This window comes from Dermacentor silvarum, chromosome 2, assembly GCF_013339745.2.
Source record: "Dermacentor silvarum isolate Dsil-2018 chromosome 2, BIME_Dsil_1.4, whole genome shotgun sequence".
Taxonomy (NCBI): domain Eukaryota; kingdom Metazoa; phylum Arthropoda; class Arachnida; order Ixodida; family Ixodidae; genus Dermacentor; species Dermacentor silvarum.
Genome location: NC_051155.1, coordinates 154,929,474 through 154,949,286, shown reverse-complemented (window position 1 = coordinate 154,949,286; position 19,813 = coordinate 154,929,474).

Genomic DNA, 19,813 nt, shown 5'->3' with positions numbered 1-19,813 from the left:
GTAAGCAAAAAACGCCAGGCTAAATATTGAATACAAACAGCATATCTCCTTTGAAATCAGGCATACAGCTCAGCACTCGTTTTCAAAAGAAAAACCACAAAACAAGCATCAAAACCACACGATGGATGATAAGGCGCGTGTGAACAATGTAAACACCCTGCGACGGGTTCCGGTAAAGATTAGGTTTGAAGCTGCTTCGAAAGCGGTTGACGTCATTAAAACCCTCGTGTGAAGTGCAAACCGTATAATGATGATAATGACGTCTGCGAATGATGCAAAGCACGCGTTTCTTCTCCCGCGTGTTTCCCGTTAAAGATTACGGTTGCGTAAGCTACTCCGAGTGTAAAAGTACCGAACAGCATAGAAATCACGTAGTGACGTCACCATGGTCTAGCAACTCATTCAGTTGATTCCAGGCTACCATGGGTAGACCACGGAAAGTAAAGACGCCAGAAGAACAGCGTGAATATAATGTCGTTCTGAAGTAAAAAAAAATATCGCAGTTTCGCCCGAAAGGCGAAGCATCAATTGCGATAGCAAATTAGTAGAGAGCTATTCGGAGTAGGGATAGTAGTTTTATCGGCTGCATAAACTTGGATACATTTGCTCACTAACTGTATTAACAAGCGTGGTGTCAGCGTGCACAAGCAAACATGAATATATCACACTCGATGACCGCAGACCACTGTCAAAACGCTGGCGGCAAGCGCAGCCGCCGCAGCGAGCGAAAGTTCGTGCGGTCTATCGCTTCAACGGAAACTGAGCGGCCAATGCAAAGCGCACGCGAAGGTCAGAACCGTGTGGAGATCGCTTTTAAGATAAGGTGCGCGTGACAGCCCGCACCGGCGCAAAGTGTAAGTGCAGTTGTTGGCAGAGTAGAAGTACCCCGCGCGCGCGGCCAAGGTCGCAAGCAAACAGCCAAGCCACAGCAACGGATCCCAAATCGGACTATACCTCTTCGCCGGTTCCACTTATGTCCGACGACGGGTTCGCTTTGAAGATGATTGACAGATGCGTGACGTGTTCAAAATTTTCGGTACCGCCCCGCTGTCTCTGACGGCCGCTGACGCAACAACAATTCTGACTAATCACGTAAGGGCAAGCGAACCGGTTCCGTTATAAGATTACACCCCAGCTTCACTGTTTCAAGCAGTGGCGTAGCCAAGGGGGGGGGGGGTTGGGGGGGTTCAAACCCCCCCCCCCGAAATTTTTTGCACCCCCCCCCCCCCCCCCCACTAACCCACCCTTTGCTCTCGTCGCTTCGCGCTGACATATTTCCAGAAACCGGTGCTACTTTCACACTTTCATTCCTGGGCGCTTCCGTTTGGGTTGGTAATTTACAGCGAATCATGTCTGCATATGGAAAAAAACTGTCACGGCGTTTGTCAAGGCCTTGACACTATGTGAGGTTTTGGGCGCGAATGTGGCGGCCGCATTCTGAAACAACAAATGCGCAACAAATGCGCAACAAATGAAGCAACAAATGCGGCAGCCGCATTTTAGATGATGGCGAAAATGTTCGAGGCCCGTTTACTTAGATTTAGGTGCACGTTAAAGTCCCCAGGTGGTCGAAATTTCCGGTATACATTTCCGCTGCTTCCCTTCAGGTACCGGTTAGGCCGCGTTCGCGTAGGAACGTGGTCTCGAATCTGGCGGAAGCGGCAAAATCTTGCAAAAATCCGCCCGCCTAGGCGGCAAAACAGGCAGAAAAACAGGCGGCGAGCCAAATTGGTCTCGGACCGATTTTTTCGCCATGGCGAAGCGGAAACGTGGCGGAAAGTCGTTCTGCTCGACCGGAAGCTACACTAGCATGTAAACTTCCGGTTGTAACATTGAACATGGCACCAAAAGTGTAGGCTGCAATGCTGATCGACGCGATCAAGAACCACCCCTTGCTGTACGACAAGAGAAGTACTAAAACGTACTGTCAGCAATACTCGCGATAGTAATCAACGTCGCGCGACAGGAGGTGCGGCAACGAAGGCTTGGCGTGACCCAACTTCTAACACTTTAGCAAAGCCAAGCAAACCCACCACCTCCGTTTCCGAGGTGTCCGCGTCTTCCGTTTATTCATTGTCCATTTCTAGAAAACAAGTAGGTAGAAGTATAAAAGCCATTTCTTCTTCCACTTCCACGGCAGACAATAGTTAGGCAGATTCCTCGTTGGCGCTCCATAATTCTCCTCGCACGTGCACGGTATGTTGCAGAAGTCGCGGGGTGCTTTTCTCGTCGCGACGATAGATTGAGAGCGTAGGTGTCACGTAGGACGCGCAGGCTTCGGCGAACCTCAACACAAGGGCCAGCCCGGGTTTTAGCTTTGGTGTTCCCGTTGCCGCTTTCGTGTCCTGGAGGCGCCGAAAATAATACGAAATGATCGAATGTTATTACAACTTGTAAATAAAAACTATTAAAGAAATATAATCACGCCTAGGCAGCAACCTGTGACACAGCGCTACCGCGCCCGTGTGAGGAGAATTACGGAACGCCAACGAGGAACTTACCGAAGGTCGCAGATGACACGCGAAATTGCGCAAGATGATCACTTTTGATGACGGGTGGGTCAGTGAATGAACATACCGCTCGAAATAATGCGATAATGAGCGCCACCACGCCGACAAACGTACGCAGACTAGATGGATGTGGACGAAAGCGGCAGCGGCGGCCGCGGTGGTAGCAAAACAAATGTGAACTTGGCCATGCGCGGAAAAGATTTTCCGGCCGCTTTGGCCTTTCCGGCCGCTTTGGCCTCTCCACCCGCTTGCCGCTTCCCAAGTGTGAACGTAGCCATAGTCTGCAGCGCAAAACGCCTCTCGTTTGCGATTGCGCCCCTACGGAAGGCTGTTAGGTATACTGTTGTGTTGCTGAATCCCAAACCAGCAATTACGAAAGGGTGGTAGTTGCTGTTGTGTTGTGGAATCCCAAAACAGCAATGTACACACGCAAGGGTTGATGCCAGCAGTGAAATTCCACCGACTCGCAACAGAATGCATGAAACAGACAGCCGACAAGCATGGATTACTGCTGTGCGCAGTACAGCGTAAGTAAACTCTTGTTGCATGCGCTGACAGTTCTCGTCGGAATTCACGCGTCCTGAGAAATTGATTATGTGCACTATGCACTGAACAAGACCGGAGTTCATTCCTGCATCACTAGTACACCAATCAGTCGAGATTCTGTGACGTACAAGGCCGCTTCCTGTTTGCACCGGCCTAAGTGAAGCAGAAATGACTCGCACGCACTACTTAGAATGCGTACACATGCCATAACTATGCAGTGCGGTGAAATATTCTGTACAATTCTGAATCTGTTGACGTAAAGGCAAATGACGGCTGCACGCTCGCACACAGCGGAAGACACAGCGGCCCATGCACTTGCCGCAGGAAATGCAAGGCGACGAAAGCTTCGTAAAAAAAAAGCATTACTCGTTTTTGCGCGTATTTAAGTTTTCTAGCGCAAGGACGCAGCGAACAAGCTATTGCTATGGGAGTAGGTATAGCCTGGTAACACGTGCATTTTCACATGTATAGACGTCCTTGACCTGTGAAACGCACTTCGCCACGACGAGGACGACGCCATCTACGCTTAACGGAGATTAACAATTAATGATGTCTTCTCCGATCGGGCGGGTCGTCTCAGTGATGCGTTTTCGAAGACTGGTCCATTGAGTGGCGCGATGAGAGACGGTTGCTCCAAACGCCCACTGTACCTGTCGTGCTTACTGTATTTTACTGAGCTTACATTACTTTTTACTTAATTTCTTCACAAGCACACACACACGCGAGAGGGGGGGGGGGGGGGGGGGTCCCATGTCTTTGATATCCATGCATAGAGTCTGCTTAAACTACCGATATTTATTATCGATCACGTCACGTAGAGGAAAACAGACGCTTGCCCCCCCCCCCCCCCCCCTCCCGGTCGGGCCGATGAACCCCCCCCCCCCCCCCCCGAAAAAAATTTCTGGCTACGCCCCTGGTTTCAAGCGTTGCGCGGCCGAATGCAAGGTTCAGCGTTTTTCTTTTTTTTATCAACGAGGAAAGTCTTACATTGAGAAAGGCTGACAACAGAGGCTGTCCGTATATAGCAACGGTCCGTGAACTTGATAACACATTCATTCCATTCCTTAATATGCCAGTCACTACTTTTGCAGCCAACTACTGCAGACGTCTTCAATCCACCGCTCCACATTTTGCAGCATGAATGGAGCACAGTGTGTGAGCGAACACCCAGTTGCATATTCGACAGCTGATCGCACGGAAAAGGGCAGAAGCGGTAATGGTTTAGTATTCATGCGCTTTCGCTGAGGCAACGTATATGGCGCGCCACCGAAAGCGCCATCTTGTTTCTTGAGAACAAACTACTCCGCGAAAAGGGTCAATAGCGAAAATCAAATCGCAGACGAACAAGCTCAGGGCCTTTAGTTTTACAATACGAGGTCCGTGTAGTGTACCTGATGCTAACATAAAAATAACCGTCCTGTGGGGCTGTGCCTCTGCCGGTCCCCCTTTCACCCAAGAGGAAATGATGACGCTTATCAAGGCCCAGGATCAGACTTCTCAAATCCTGGCAGTCCAGAGGGCCCGCGAGAGGGCCGTCAGATTTGACCTGATGGTCCCCGAGTGGGCCTAGCCAGGTGACGCCGAGTTTACTCGCGTCTATTGTGGACCGAATAAAGCTCACTCACTCACTCACTCACTCACTCACTCACTCACTCACTCACTCACTCACTCACTCACTCACTCACTCACTCACTCACTCACTCACTCACTCACTCACTCACTCACTCACTCACTCACTCACTCACTCACTCACTCACTCACTCACTCACTCACTCACTCACTCCTTTATTTTTCTTGTTCTCTTTATTTTTTAGATAGCTCCACAGCTTTATAATCCAATCAGGGATGTTGACTGCCAAGAATGAGGTCAAAAGTATATAATGTCACTGCCATATACAGTAGATTTATTTGTCATTCGCAATAGCAAGGTCATGCATGGTCCCGCGGAAGAGCTTGCAGATGAGACCCCAAGTATGATTTTTTCGAATTTACCGAGCAATCGGCAAGCTCCAAAATGTTCTTCGCGTCGCACTGGCATCGCAGACCTGCAGCGATACGTGACAGCTGCCGCTCGATGTTGTTGCGTCACCACTGATATTGTTCCGCCCCAGCCTATACGCTTTTCATCATTCTAAGTTTACTGTGCGGTGGTAACCGTAACTATAGAACCGGTGGGTGTAGTGAAGAACCCGCTCTATAGATAAGTCACTCGTATATCTGAGATACGCTGTTCTTACGGCCAGACCAGTATCTGCATCTCTGTCATGCAGATGTTCGTACAGCTGCCCTTTCGATAGGCCAGTCACAATCCTGCCAGCCGACTTTCCTACCATTTGAAATGCCAACAGTTCGCACACCGACTCGTCTCCGCTTCTCGAAAAAAAAATTAAAGTAAATATAGGGTATATAGGAAATTTGGAAACACTCCAAGAACGTTTAGATGTCTCTACATACGCGGAAAACTGTGCCTTGTTGCAGTGGAATCTTAAGAGCAGCGGGAGCAGCAGCTGGCGCAACCAGTGCGCCGCGGTCACGTGACGCCGACGGCGGGGCACACACGCGATCCATCCGACTTCAGGAAGGAATCGTCACGGTTACCGCGCAGCCGCTGCGCTCGGAATGCGCGCCGCTACCTGCAAATATAGACACGCGCTGTTCGCTCGCGTGTTCGCGCATGTCCTTTTCGCGCCGCACACTGCGAGTGGAAAAAAAAAAATGTGTGCGGAAGCGACGACAACAACAACACCAGCAGCGAAAACGGTCTTGTTTTTTTGCCTCTTTTACACGCAGGGAAGTGGGTGTCGTTGGCTAAACGGCCCTGCCTGCCGCTTTCTCCGTTCGTCGTCGGTCTTCTTCACAACGCGACGCGCGCGAGCACACGCGGGAACGCCCAGCTGACTGATGATTCCGCGCTTTTTGTTCCCGAGAGGAAGAAGTATGCGCCAGCGACGCGGCTGCGCACGATCTACTGACGCACACACACACAAACGCGCTCGCAAGCGCTCCTCTTTCTTTTTTTCTTCTTCTTCTCTCTGGCGGAGGAAGTTGCGCGCGTTCAGTGAGCTGCACCCGTGGATGGAAGAAAATGGTGGCAGGGAGTGTCTCCCCCCTTGAGCGCTGGGGCGAAAATCGATTCCCCCCCAACTCTAAATGCGACCGCATTTCCTTTTATTTTTAATTTTTTTTCCTTTATGAAGCGCCAAGTGAGTGCGATCGGGCGAAAGAAAGCCTCGATGCCTCGGTTAGCGATATACCCGCCCTGTATGCCTGTGCAACACTTTCGGCTCTCTTCTCGTCGCACTCGTTGTTCCTGCTTGGTCTCGCTCCTATATACATCTAGCCGACACACAGAAGCCAGGAATGGGGTATATATAATGACAAGGTTGGCGGAGAATGATGTTCTCGACAATGATGTGCCTCTTGTGTGTGTATACACACGCGTCGACATGCTTGCCGGTTCTTATCTAAGGGGCAGCTCGATGATCTCCGCAAACAGGAACGAGAGGAGCTGCAGCTTGGAATTCCGTTAGTGCACGCGTTTCCTTTACGCACGCTTCCTCGTATATAACAGTGAGAACCGCGGTGTCTATAGCTACCAAGCTTGCGGATAACTGCGAGCCCTGGAAGTTAGTTATTCAGAGGGCTTCTTTGAACTACGTAAAGCGCATGTTGAATGAGCAGAAAGAAAAAAAAAATCCACGTACATTCCAGTCGCCACTGCGGGACAGCATATGGGCGATAAGTGGCAGCCTCTTGAAACTTCCGTGCGTCCCTGCATGGACGCACGGAAGCTTCATGCCGTGTAACTTTTTTAAAGACGATAGTCTTTCTTGGGGAACTTAAACGTTGAAAATTTGGTCTGTCTGTCTGTCTGTTTGTCTGTCTGTCACCCGATTCAGCCACCCGGCCAAAGTTGGACCACTTGCTTACCGCCCACACTACTTAAACTGGTACGGCTGTTCATACTTGTGAACGTTATCGATCACAAAGTAAATATTACGCGTATCTGAGGCGCAACATCACTAGGTAAGTATTAGGAGGTGTGTTCCTTTAATAGAAAATACATAGATACGTAACTCTAAAGACCCTAGTTTCTTGAGCTGCGCTGAAAATGACATGCTATGCGCGCCGACGAACGACGTTCCCCGACTGCGCGCCGACGAGCGCCCTCTGCCATGGAGGAAGGAAACCCTCTGCACAAGCTCATGTTTCCCGATGTATTGCCAGATGGCGTCCATGTCTCACGCAGCGCCTCCTCAATTTTATCAATGCCAGCCAGATGCGGCCGATTCAACATAAAGGAAGCGCTGTCTGAGGCAGGGCAAAACATAAATGGCCGCTTGATGAAATAATGCGGTAAAATGAAATCTGTTCAAACAAACCTGCATTGCATTTATCATGCCAGGACGGAAATGGTACGAGAACAGCATCACGGGTGGCCGCGGATCAGACCAGCATTCATGTAGTACGGCCGGCAGAAGACTATCGTCTTTCGACGACATTTGCAGCGAAGCACGCAGATACGCGGCAATTTTTTTCCATAAACTTGCTCTCACCGCTAACTGCGCTTGGCTCATTTTTCTTTTTTTTTTTTTAGCTGCGGGCTCGCAGGATCGAAAACTTAGTAACTTGATGTGGCTGCATTGTGTGACGATGCAGGGAAGATACAACGGCGAAAAGTGGCTGCGGGGAAGTGCTCATTTGAGCCTTCCAGTCTTTCACCAAAGCTGACTTAGGCACCGTCTGATTGCGCTTCAAAACCACCTCCGCAATAACGCTTTCTTATTCGTTCCACGTCCCGTGTATTCGACATGCCTCATTTGGTACACAGCTACTTTGATAGGGACTGCTGCAACCGTAATCTACGGTGATGTATGGGGGAGGGGAGGGGGGGGGGGAAGCGCAATTATAACGCGCTTATAGCTGTCATGGCAACACCCTCGATTGCATGCAATCATACATACCTAAACTATACGCGGGTTGTCCCCTATATACGTACTGTATAAAACGAAATATATTAAAAAAGCGGGGTTTTCCCCCATAAGGCCTCTTAATGCGGCGAAGCAACCTTTACAGGTGCCTGTTACAAACGCGCAGACACATTCGGAAACGTGTCGGCGTTCACTTGTGAAGTCTGCGGCCTCTGTAAAAGGACAGGCAGAAAATGCGTGGGGGTTATCTATCGCACCGTGTCCCTTGAACTCCCTTTTCGATGCCATTGGCAAGCCGGACAATTTCATTTTGTCACCATTGTGCCAGTTAAACACAATTATTTATAATTGTTGACGCTTATGTATAGTTTGTTTAGTGAGGATGCTGCCAATAAATTTGTGCCGAAATAAAGAATCAGAGAACAGAACGACCTAGAAGCTGAGCAAGTTGGTAATAGAATTCATATTACTGGAAAGCAGGCAGGCATACAAACACAGACACAACAAGGAACGAAAAGAACAACACAAATGCCCACAGGATACGGACCCGTTAATCATTTAAGGGTCTATATACTTTGACACACAGTCGCACTTACCTTTCTGCGGTAAAACCCACTTTACCGGAGAGAACATTTCCTGCACCATCAGACACATTTTTTTCTATTTAGGTCTGGGTCTTTTTTTTTTTTTTTTTTTCGTAAAGCTGATGTACCGACGCTACGGTCTGGACTCGAAGTTTAAGAAGGGAAAACGTAAATGTGGCCTTCATTTTCTCCTTTAGCGACCGCTCCTTTTCCCGCGAAAGAAACGAAACTATAGTCCGAAATACCACTAAGCTCGTATAAAGTGGTTTGGCCCTTCAACGTAAATCTCATATCAAGCAGGTCGTTACAGTAGCCAAATTCTCAACTCTTTCCCCTCAATTGTCCCCCCCCCCCTCTCTCTCTAGCTCTCTCCCCCCTCTCTCTCCTGCTGCTGGCCAATATATGTGGACACGCCATGCGCAACGCGAACTCTATATCATCATCATCATCATCATCACATCATCATCATCATCATCATCATCATCATCATCATCATCAGGCTATATTTATGTCCACTGCAGGACGAAGGCCTCTCCCTGCGATCTCCAATTAACCCTGTCTTGCGCTGGCTGGTTCCATCTTGGGCCTGCAGATTTCCTAACTTCATCACCCCACTTAGTTTTCTGCCGTCTTCGACTGCGCTTCCCATCTCTTGGTATCCATTCTGTAACTCTGGCGGTCCACCGGTTATCCATCCTACGCATTACATGGCCTGCCCAGCTCCATTTTCTTCTCACAATTAGAATATTGGCTATCCCCGTTTGCTCTCTGAACTCTATATACTGTCAAGGCAAATACGCATTCCCTATGTGTATACGCTTCGGCGTGGGTGCGCGTGCGTGTTGTGTGCTTTTCTTCTTCCTTCTAATATTTCTGCCCTTTTTTCATCTTCCCAAATGCAGGGCAGCCAAGCAGGGCAAAACCTGTTTAACCTCCCTGCCTTTCCGTTATCGATTATATGTCTCTGTACCTGCACAGATTACTTTATTTTTCTTAAAGGAAATGAAAAAAAAAGTAATTCATTTTTCCTTATCTCCATATTAAATATGGACAGCAGTGCAAGCGTTTGCTGACTCCATCAGATGCAAACAATACGTGTAGCTTTCCTTTATTTAACTATGCGCAGACAGTTGCCTTAATCTTTATGGCTCCACATATATATGACGGCTCGCCGCATCCACTTCGTCACGCAGCGCAGAGCGATCAGGCAGACAGCCGTCAGCGGCGTGGGTGAATATGTGTGTACACACACGCCTCACCTTGAGCAAGGCATGGCACGCAGTCAGGCAAGCAGTTCATCTGCGCGCGCATGCATAACTCGCGCCGATTTCTGCGCGCTCTCGCTTGCGTGTTCAATCAATCCCACGGTGCACGCTGCACACACGCCTGCACGAGCCGCCGCCGCCGCTCCCGCAACACCACGCACGTAGGCTTTGGCGCAAACAAAAACGTCCCAGGGCGATACAAGCTGTCGGCTGTGCGTGCGTCCGGGGCCGTGACACATTCCCGGTGCGATCATCAAGACATGAGAGTGCGCCGGAGCCGTGCCTTGACGCCAGCAGGAACCTTCCAAGGGGGGTCGATTACTGCGAGTTCAAGGACGTCAGAGAGTAGATCAGAGGTGTCGAACGGCAGGCTGTGCATACTTGCGTCCCGCGGCCACGAGGCCGTGGATGGACGACGTGTAGTCGCCGAGGCGTGCACGCGTGCGAAACTCGCGTATGTATACGCTACATAGCAGGACACGCCCTTAGCCTTTTCCTCTTCTTTTGCAACTAGCACAGCTTAAACTAAACTACGTATGACAGCTCCTAAGGTCGCGATGGCCGCATTTACAGCGGCAATGAAATGTTTCCTTTGCTTTTGGAAACGGTCGTGACAGAGCTGAGAGTTCGGAGAACGCATCAGGAAGTCAAACTGTCTGTATGATTAAGCCTTGTGTGATGCCATGAATGAAAGTCATGCGTCACGTATGCTGTTGCCTGGTATACGTTACTTGATTCAAACAAAATGCACACACGAACACAACTCAAGGCACGCAATGAAACTTCATTAGAACAAGGAACCCGAACACGAAAGGATCTGGCTTCGAAGTACATGAAGAAACGCTCCTTAGTCCATGCACGTCAATACAACGGCTATGAAAAATACGATGTCCTAGAGTTGAGCACTTCCGCTAGCCATCAGTGACGCTTACGGTACCGAACAATCAGTCTGGAAAAATACTATGTCCTAGAGTTGAGCACTTCCGCTAGTCTTCAGTCATGCTTAGGGTATACCGAACAATCAGTCTGGAACATCGTCAGGAGATCTAGGTCAGTATTATTCGCGGTTGTTTTAGCGGTGCATTACATCCGTGCCAATGTCGACCGCTTCTGAAGCGTCGAAGACGTCACCGCTCCACGACATCTATTGAGCTCCGGCAGGTCAGCAACCGTGCCAGCTGGAGTTCACGCCGCAGATCGGAGACGGCTCCTCGTCGTGCCTGGCCCTGGGACGGGACCTCTGGGGTTGCCATGGTACTAGAGCGGGACCCAGAGTGGCGTACCAAGATCGTCATTTAGGAACACTGCTTCCTGTTACCCCTCTATCCTTCGCTGTGGGCGACCGTCTGCCAAGATCTCTTGTTGTTGTCGATCGTCCTTGCAGATGTAGAGTATTAGTGTCAATGGCCCATATCCACTCTGGGGGAACGGCCAAGAATCAAGTAGCCCAAAATAATAGAATATTTAAAAAATTACATGTAGATCCAAGGTGCATGTTGGAATCTATGGGAAGCGGAGCTTTATTGGAACGGTTAATTAGATGATTTACAACTAACGGCAAAGCGCACAATGTTGTTTACTCTCATGCGATGCAATGTGTAATCTCAGGGAATGTTTGTCTTTATCCACCACAAAGGGCCACAACTTTACTGCCATGCAGTTTTTATCAGAGTATCGAACCGAAACTAAACCGAAAACCGGGAAAAGATGTTATTTTGCCCGAATCGTAACTGAAGCGGAACGTTACGATTTTTTTTCGTTCCGGAGTGAAACAGCAAAGAACTGTCAGCCCCTCCACTGGGGTGGAGATGGAAGACCAGCGAAGATGTACTATGGTGGGAATTATGTATTTCCAATTATGACTGTCAAGGAGCGGCATAGTTTCGAGTCATCGACACGCCGATTAACGGGCGCCAGAAACGTCGTGGTCTTACGGCGCGGCATAGTTTCGAGACAGCGACACGCCGATTAACAGGCGCCTTATGGCCGGCGGTAGCTGTGGCTTCTGTGCTTGTCAACGCACTCAAGTGTGTGCGTGTGTGTCTGTGTGGTGCAGTGTGGGGGCGTGACCTCTGACAGCCGTTCATCATCCGTTCCCTCGCCCCTGATTGAATGGGGCATGGGCAAGACTTTTGGGAGGAGTCATGAGATAATTAGGTGAACTGTCACCCATAGATATACCTGCCGTTCCCCGACCTAAGCAACTAGGGAAATTCCAGAAAGGAAAAGAGGCTATTTAAGCGCAGGTTTTAGGGCCTGCTAATCAGTCTAGAAGCTAAACCTGTAATCAGCTGAGAAGCAGTCGAGGGGCTTGTGCCGTCCAGTATCTCCTGGGCCGCCTAGCCACGTCGGAACTCCGAGGAACTAGTTGACGTACGAGACGACAAACCAACTGTCTGCAACGAAGCTCACGGTAGTTCGCCTCAGGTTAGCTCAACCTGCTTGAGAGAAGACGTCAGATCTAGACTCCCGGGAAATCCAGCCCAGCCATCGCATCCACCTCAACAAGATCGGCTCGCCGGCATTCTTCGGGAAAGCTCTGCAAGCCGACTTCACGGTTTATGGACTTGCTGCTGCTGCCCGGCCTTGCGTATGTAATCGATTGTTTTCTTTTGAACTTTGCTTTAGTAAACCACTGTTAAGTGTATTCTCGTATATTTGATCCGCACCCTGTTTCATTTTTATATCCACTCTTAATTGCTCGTCATATTTCTTTGTCGTCATCATTGAGCTATATGAAGTTCAGGTGTGTTAGTTTTCGTGTTTTTTCATTATTTTATTTTATTAATTTGTGTATCGTTATTATTCGATAAAATCTTTTTTTTTATTTTTTTTTTACTCCAGACTCTGACTCTTTCACTGTGTTCGCTCGAGTACGGACTGACCAACCGGCTTGTATACCCCGTCGATCGACTTGGCGCCGACGGCGAACGGGTAACAGCCGTGACAATGACTATTCAGATGTGATGGCGTAATTGGTTATTTGAACTATTAAATCATGAGAAATATATATGATCCGGCGGTTTTCATTTATTTAGTGACCACTGGGACCATGGCCTTATGGTCGCTACATTACACCGCCATAGGGTGTACGGCCACGGTTGGCACGTTCTTCATAAACACGTCGCCAACGCCGCCGTCGACAACTGTGCGCGTTGTTTGTGTGACCGCACACAACCGCTGTCAAAACGCTGGCTACGTGACGAACGGCTGAACGTCGTTGTAGAGGAGAGGCGGGCGAGAGCCCAGAGAGAGTCGGCGGCAGAGGCCGGCAGGGCTGGGCACATGCGCCGCAGTGGGAGAGCGGACGCTATATACTCGCACTACTATGCCCTACTCGCCCACCACTCCCCTTCCACTGGGAAGTCGCGTTTGCTCTCCACCGTGCGTTCGTTCCCCATGAAAGCGCGCGAGGGCGAGGGACGCGCGATTTCACTCGCACATAAGTCGCGTTTGCTATCCGCCGTGCGTTCGCTCCCCGTGAAAGCTTCCACATACAGCATACGGCCAATGAGATTTTTTATTGCCGGACGCGGCGATCGAAAGGTGAGCCCTTAACAGCTTCGCTGTAATAAAGTAAATCAAAGAACTCATCAAATATAACTCACAATTCGATTAACAGATCGGTGTGCTAAAGAGATATCTGTGAGCCGACAGTATATGTTCATGTTTTATGCAGGAAGTTATTTCTTTGTTAGGCAGAACGGATGTGCGCATACTTGGCCATCATACAAAGGGCCATTATCGAGTACTTTCATTCGGCGCATATGTAACCTTTGTATATATATATATATCCAGAGATACATCCGCCGTGATACAGCAGCCAGGCATGCAGCCACGCCAAACCCGAAAAAGTAGACAAAGAACGCTACTGGCGGGAAACGCACGCCCTCATCCCTCCGAGTGTCTTCCCCAAAATCTTTCTCTGGCGGAGAAAGTGTCTTTATACGGAGACTTCGGGCCGAGGCGGCGCTTACACCAGCCATCACTTGTACCTGGGGTCAGCTATAAGAGGACCATGTCAACCGTTGGAAGTGCTCAGCTCCTATCGTCTGCAGCGGATGTCAGCCATCAACTTGGAACATGCCCTGGGCGCGCGTGCATGCAGAGAGTTGCTGCCTTTCCGACTCGGCGCTTACCCGAGGCTGGCTGTGTGAGCGGACTTCTCATACGGTGCAGACACACCTTCATTTGCAAGAGATCTGCCGGTGCGCAAGTTGCGAAACAGACTACTTATTGAGACGCTGACGACCCTGCACGATAGAAATCGTCAGTAACGCAACTTTCAGACATGCCTCTCGGGAAGTTCGCTGACGCGTGCTCGGCTGACACATTCGACGGGAAGAGAGAGATTTATTGGCAGAGCTTCTTGCGCACCCACACATGCACTTCAGTCATTGAGGTTGCACCGCACGGGTATTTCGCTCTGGTGGTATCCTCTCGCCGCCTTCGAGAGAGCTTCCGGCATCGCCACACCTGCGAGTCGCGATGTGAGGAAAGCAAGAGCATAGAATAAGAAACCAGAAGTATAGCGCTGTGCCCTCTTACTATAGTGTATACAAACTGTTGCGCAGTGTGCCGCGGCGCGCCCCTCCTTTAATCCCCTCTGCGTGCTTGCACTGCGGGCGTGGCCCATGGCGTAGTGGTCATCTCACTTCTTCAGCCGTGTTTCGCGCGCACGTGGAGTGGCCGGAACTTCAAGTATCCGCCATGCGTGGAATATGCATGCATGAAGGCAGGCCCGTAGCCAGGGGCAGGGGGAGGGGGGGGGGGGGGGGCTAGGCCCCTTCCGCCCGAAATTTTGATCTTTACCGAAAATAATTACTGAGAAATAGGTGCTTTTCTCAAATAGTCAAGTCCTTTAGCAAGTGCCTCCCTCCCCCGAAAAAAATTCCTGCCTACGGGCCTGAATGGAGGTGATCGACTTGCGCCCGCGTAGACCTATGGCTATGGGAAGACCGGAGTTTTCCACTCGTAAACAGAAAGCATCGACGATGACTGTCAATGTGATAAGCGAATAGTCGATCACTTCTAGAAAGCTATTCGAAATGGCACGGCTTGAAGGCGCATATTTTTTCCAGTGAAGATATTTTGGTATGTGTATTGATTTTTCTTGCGCTAGGTATATACTGTAGGACGCAAACGGGACGAAACAAACACTCGTTATAAAACGGACACAAAGTGACACAGGGGAACGCAATGACACGGGGGTTTGCGCTCCTCCGTGTACCTTCGTGTCCGCTTTATAACGAGTGTTTGTTTCGTCCCTGTTGCGTCCTACAGTACATACTCAGCGCAAGAAAAAATGAATATTTAGGTATGCGTTTGTGGGTTGCATTTGCCGAATTTCTCAGAGAACAGAGCTGTTACAACCAGCAGAGCTCCACCACAGCGTCTAAACCTACGGACTCCGTAAGAATCTCGTGAAACCCGGAAGTGTGTATCAGTATATAGTTGGTGTTCGGCGTCGAACGTGCCCCTCAACTCGTTCGCGCGACGGGACGTGCCCTTTGCGTAGACGCCTTTGTGCCATTGTCAGATGGGAAGAGGACATCCAAAGGTGCCGCGTCCCAGAGCGTACATGCTTATCATGATGAACCCAACATCATTCGGTACATTGACCCCGGTATTCCCCACTATACCCCGGTTGACTGGGTGAGGGGCTTTGGTTCGGGCCAGCGGTCATTCCCGGACAAGGGGGCCGCTGTCAGGCAGCACGAACTGAATTTCTGCGCTCTATACACAAAACAGCCCCGTCGGTCGTCAGGGCCGCGAGCCCAACATACCCTCAGATTGCCTCAACACGCATTTGTATGTCGGCGGTGAAAGTTCTACCACCAACCGTCAACCACCGACCACCAGGGAAACGTGCAAAAGAGCCAAAGAAAGGTATTCACTTTAAAATTGTATGTTGGCAACCATCACGAGCGTTTTATTCCGGGACTGTAGCTTCATTATATTAAGCACGACATCAGCATTTCTATATGTTTTATTCCGAAGTCACGACGACAGCACACAAATCGCGTTGGGGACAAATAAAGGGTCATCTTTTCCGGCAACTTGTTTTGCCAATCGGAAACACAATGGCGAAAACACATGATGTCGATGCCTGTGACAGACCCCACAAAGATGAATGATGTACCCTGGACTGCTATGGTTGTATAATGCACTCCGCTTGGTGTCAGCCACGAGAAACACATTTCGGCTTTGATTTACGCGTGGACGTGGCAGCTCGCGGGAAGCAAAATATACAGACGTGTTGCGGGCCCACGGAAGTTCCACCCGAAATGCGTCCCGCGTGGCTGATATACTTCGGTCGCTATAGCTGTCCCACGGCTTCGATACCATTTGATCGAGTGTCCGGCGCTCGTTATTGCCAGCGCGAAGGGTTTGGAGAATGCCTTATCGACGTGAAAGTGAATCGCGTTCCCGCGAAAGTGATCACTGGTGCACAGAGTAGAGGAACTCAGCACCGCCAGCTACCCTATATACATCTTTTCTGCAAGATTCCTTGTACAAATAAACGGCATTAGAAAATGGTGTGATTCGAAGTACAGAGAAAGCGTGCCCACACTCTAACAAGCACACATTCCAATTTCAATGGAACATTTAACTTTGTTTCTTGGCGTGTATAGCAAACGTCAATGCCACTGGCTGTTAGGTGGCATTTTCGAAATCACCAAGCAACATATATGTATTTCGAGCGACGGCCACCCCGCTTGATAATCAGTAACGTTTATGCCAAAGTTCAAAACAGAAAGACATAAATGTAGAGGCGTGTAAACACCTGTTTTCTCTTCCAACCTCCTGACAATTTGCCAAATTCCGTGAGTATATGCGAGAAATGCTTTAACCACTATAGGACCCGGATTACAAAGCCAAATCCTCGACACATCTCTGCCCTTCTGGGCACAGAAAAGAAGGAATTCTACGACTACGCTCTCAGAGCGTGCTCCAAGCCACCTGACATATACGTGTGCACGTTCAGCGCAAAGAGCTCGAAACAAGGTCACAAAATTGCCAGCGCGCGCCAGAGAAGCAAGATCTGTAGAAAGAAAACACGTCGCCGTAGTTTCGGGGCCCGTTAATTCCAACTTGTTGCTGCGGTGGCTGCACCTTGAAATTGCGACAAATGAAAACGATGACCATGATCACGAAACCTCGGCGAAGATTGAAGACCCCGTCGTCGAGCGACGGCGCGTCCAAACTGTTCCGGAGGCCCCCAACGCCGCGTCTCAAGGACGCAGGACTCCCAGGCCAGCCCGGACTGTTCTTCCGCGTGTAACGAGGTCTACGAGGTCCCGCGCTGTTCGTTTGCTGTTGCGCTTCGCCGCCACCAGAGGGCTGAGGCCGCTGTGGCCTGCTCCATCTGTCACAGCATGGTCACAGCTGAACAGCAGACACGCGGCATTCAGCTATTCTTCTGTCACACATGTACACGATGTATGCGCACTAGGCCGCTGGTGAGATTCCATCATGCCCGCTGCGTCCGCGTTTTGAAAGAGATAGCATTCGATATACATTCCTTAACGAACTACATATACACCTTGTGGTTCTCTTTCTCAACCACGACGTCCCTCGCATTTCCCCCTTAGACAAAATGTTGTTTTGAAGACGAGATACACTCGACTGTGTTCGAATGCATTCCACCGCCAGACGCTCTCTTATTATGACAGTGAAGGGCTTTCGGCCGTTCCTCGAAAGCGCTGCACGTAACTTTGCGATCGCCGATCCGCGCACTGCAACGTCTATTCCACTTGCCGACACTTTCGCTTCAGACGTCCAGTCAGCCCAGTGACGAGGCGGCCAAGGCGTGGCAGTTTTATTAGACCTGCTCGAAGTCGTACGTCTAGAGGCACTTGAGCAAATGTCCGTCTGACAACCGAGGTCGGCAGCTGAGATGCCCATCTGGGAACCAGCTAGCCATGGTGGTGGGAGAGCCCATGGCTCCTGCTATGCAAATTCCACACTCGACGACCGACAAACCAGCCTCAGTGCTCGTAAATGTTTGCCGGTATGGCACGAGTGCGACCAGCAGGTGTGACCCAGGAGCAGTCATGCCGCAACTGCGTCGTACGAGCGTATAGCTTGCACCTACGGCGCCAAATACAGCGTGTTTACAGGAGCTCTGTAAGAAAAGATAGAGGCGGCTAAGCAAACTGCATTGTATGTATAACAATGCTTGGTCGCGTAGAAATATATTCATGATAAGAGTGGAATGAGCGAACAGCTATAGAGAGAAAAGTCACTTCGGAGAAGTTTTTTTTTTTTTTTTGAAAAACGCGTGCAATGTCAAATTTAAGTTCTTCCTAGATCACTCCATTAATCCCTTTGTGAAATTATTTTCGCAAATGTGTGCAGTGGCAGAGTTGTTCCTATCGCTTCATTGCGCAAACGCTGTTCAGGAAACCGGTCGACGAAGCCCTCCTTCCCGATTACAACGGCACGCAGCAGAGCTGCATGGTGTTTTCTTTTAGCTATTGATCCCCATTTGTGGTGCTGATATATATTTAAAGTGGCATTGATAAGTGCCACCAAGTAAGTCTAAACGCATTATTACAGAACTCCGATTATCATCATTATTTGACAGCGGGAGCAGTTGATAGTTAGCGGAGATAAATAGAAAAAAGACGAAGCGTATACTTTAATCTTTGAATATTGCGCTCAACATTATGGACGTCAATGTGACGACAGATTTCACGGTATTTTCAAGTATTTGGGCTGTTCTTACGGCAGGACGAGTTTCAGGAAGTTTCAAAGTCAAGCGCCTTGCTATTGCTTGCCTTCGAACGTAATGCAAATTATATTTTTATTGCTAAATAACTATGTCATCCGCAAAACCATGGCGGTCATGTAAGCATGCACCGTCGTGAAGATGGAAAGTCCGTCACGTTCTTAAATGACAAGAGATATAGGGCGGCGTTGAAGACATCAATACGCTCGTTTTATTAATTCTTTTGCGACGTGTATGTATGTGGGCTTCGTTCTTTGGAAATAGACGCGCAAGCATGCAGTTATACGTTTCTTTTTTCTTAGTTTGCGTGCGCTGCGAAGAAAAAAAAACATTTTAAAGATAATGTAATATAATGTAAACAACTTCATCGGGCCGATCGATTCTACAAGGACGCTCTACAACGCTTCGAACACAACTTTGCCCTCAAGCGAATGCTCAAGGATGTGCATAATTACACTTGATTAGGTAATTAATCGCGTCTCAAAAACAAATCTCAATTACTCTAGGCGACTACGAACGATATACCGTTGGTCACACTTGCGTAAGATGTCCCATCAAAAACAATTTGGTTCAAGTTTACGGAAAACACCCCCCGTATATACACTGTAAACATAAATGAGCCTTATGGTTGAATAGCTTGTAAAACTCCATAGCTCAATGTATATTTACTCCACCACCATGGAGTACAAAACCCGCCATGGTTGCTTAGTGGCTATGGTGTGGGGCTGCTAAGCACGAGGTCGCGGGATCAAATACCGGCGGCCACGGCGGCAGCATTGCGATGGGGGCCAAATGCTGCCACAGTACAAATAATACTGCGACCCTCTCGTCGAGATGGCACGCCGCCCTGCGCAGCTCCCACCTCGACGGTCAACTCTGGGCTACCCAGCAAGCCTGCGAAGCGGCGAAGAGGCAAGACCTCGACGTCCCCACGTGGGAGGCCTAGGCCCAGCAAACTAAACTGCTGGTTTCAATAAAAGCTTGTTCCTCCTCCTCCCTCACTACGGCGTGCCTCATAATTAGATCGTAGTCTTGGCACGTAAAACCACGTAATTTAAAAATTTTAATGGAGTAAATAAAGCAATAAACCACAATTTTACTTCCTTAACCAAATGACGAAAAAGAAAACAGTAAAAAATATGAAAAACAATTTCATTTACAGAAGGGAGATTATTAGTGTGAAAACCTTAATTGTGTCACGAGTTGGAGTGAAAATTTATTTCCTCCATGCACCGTTATCACA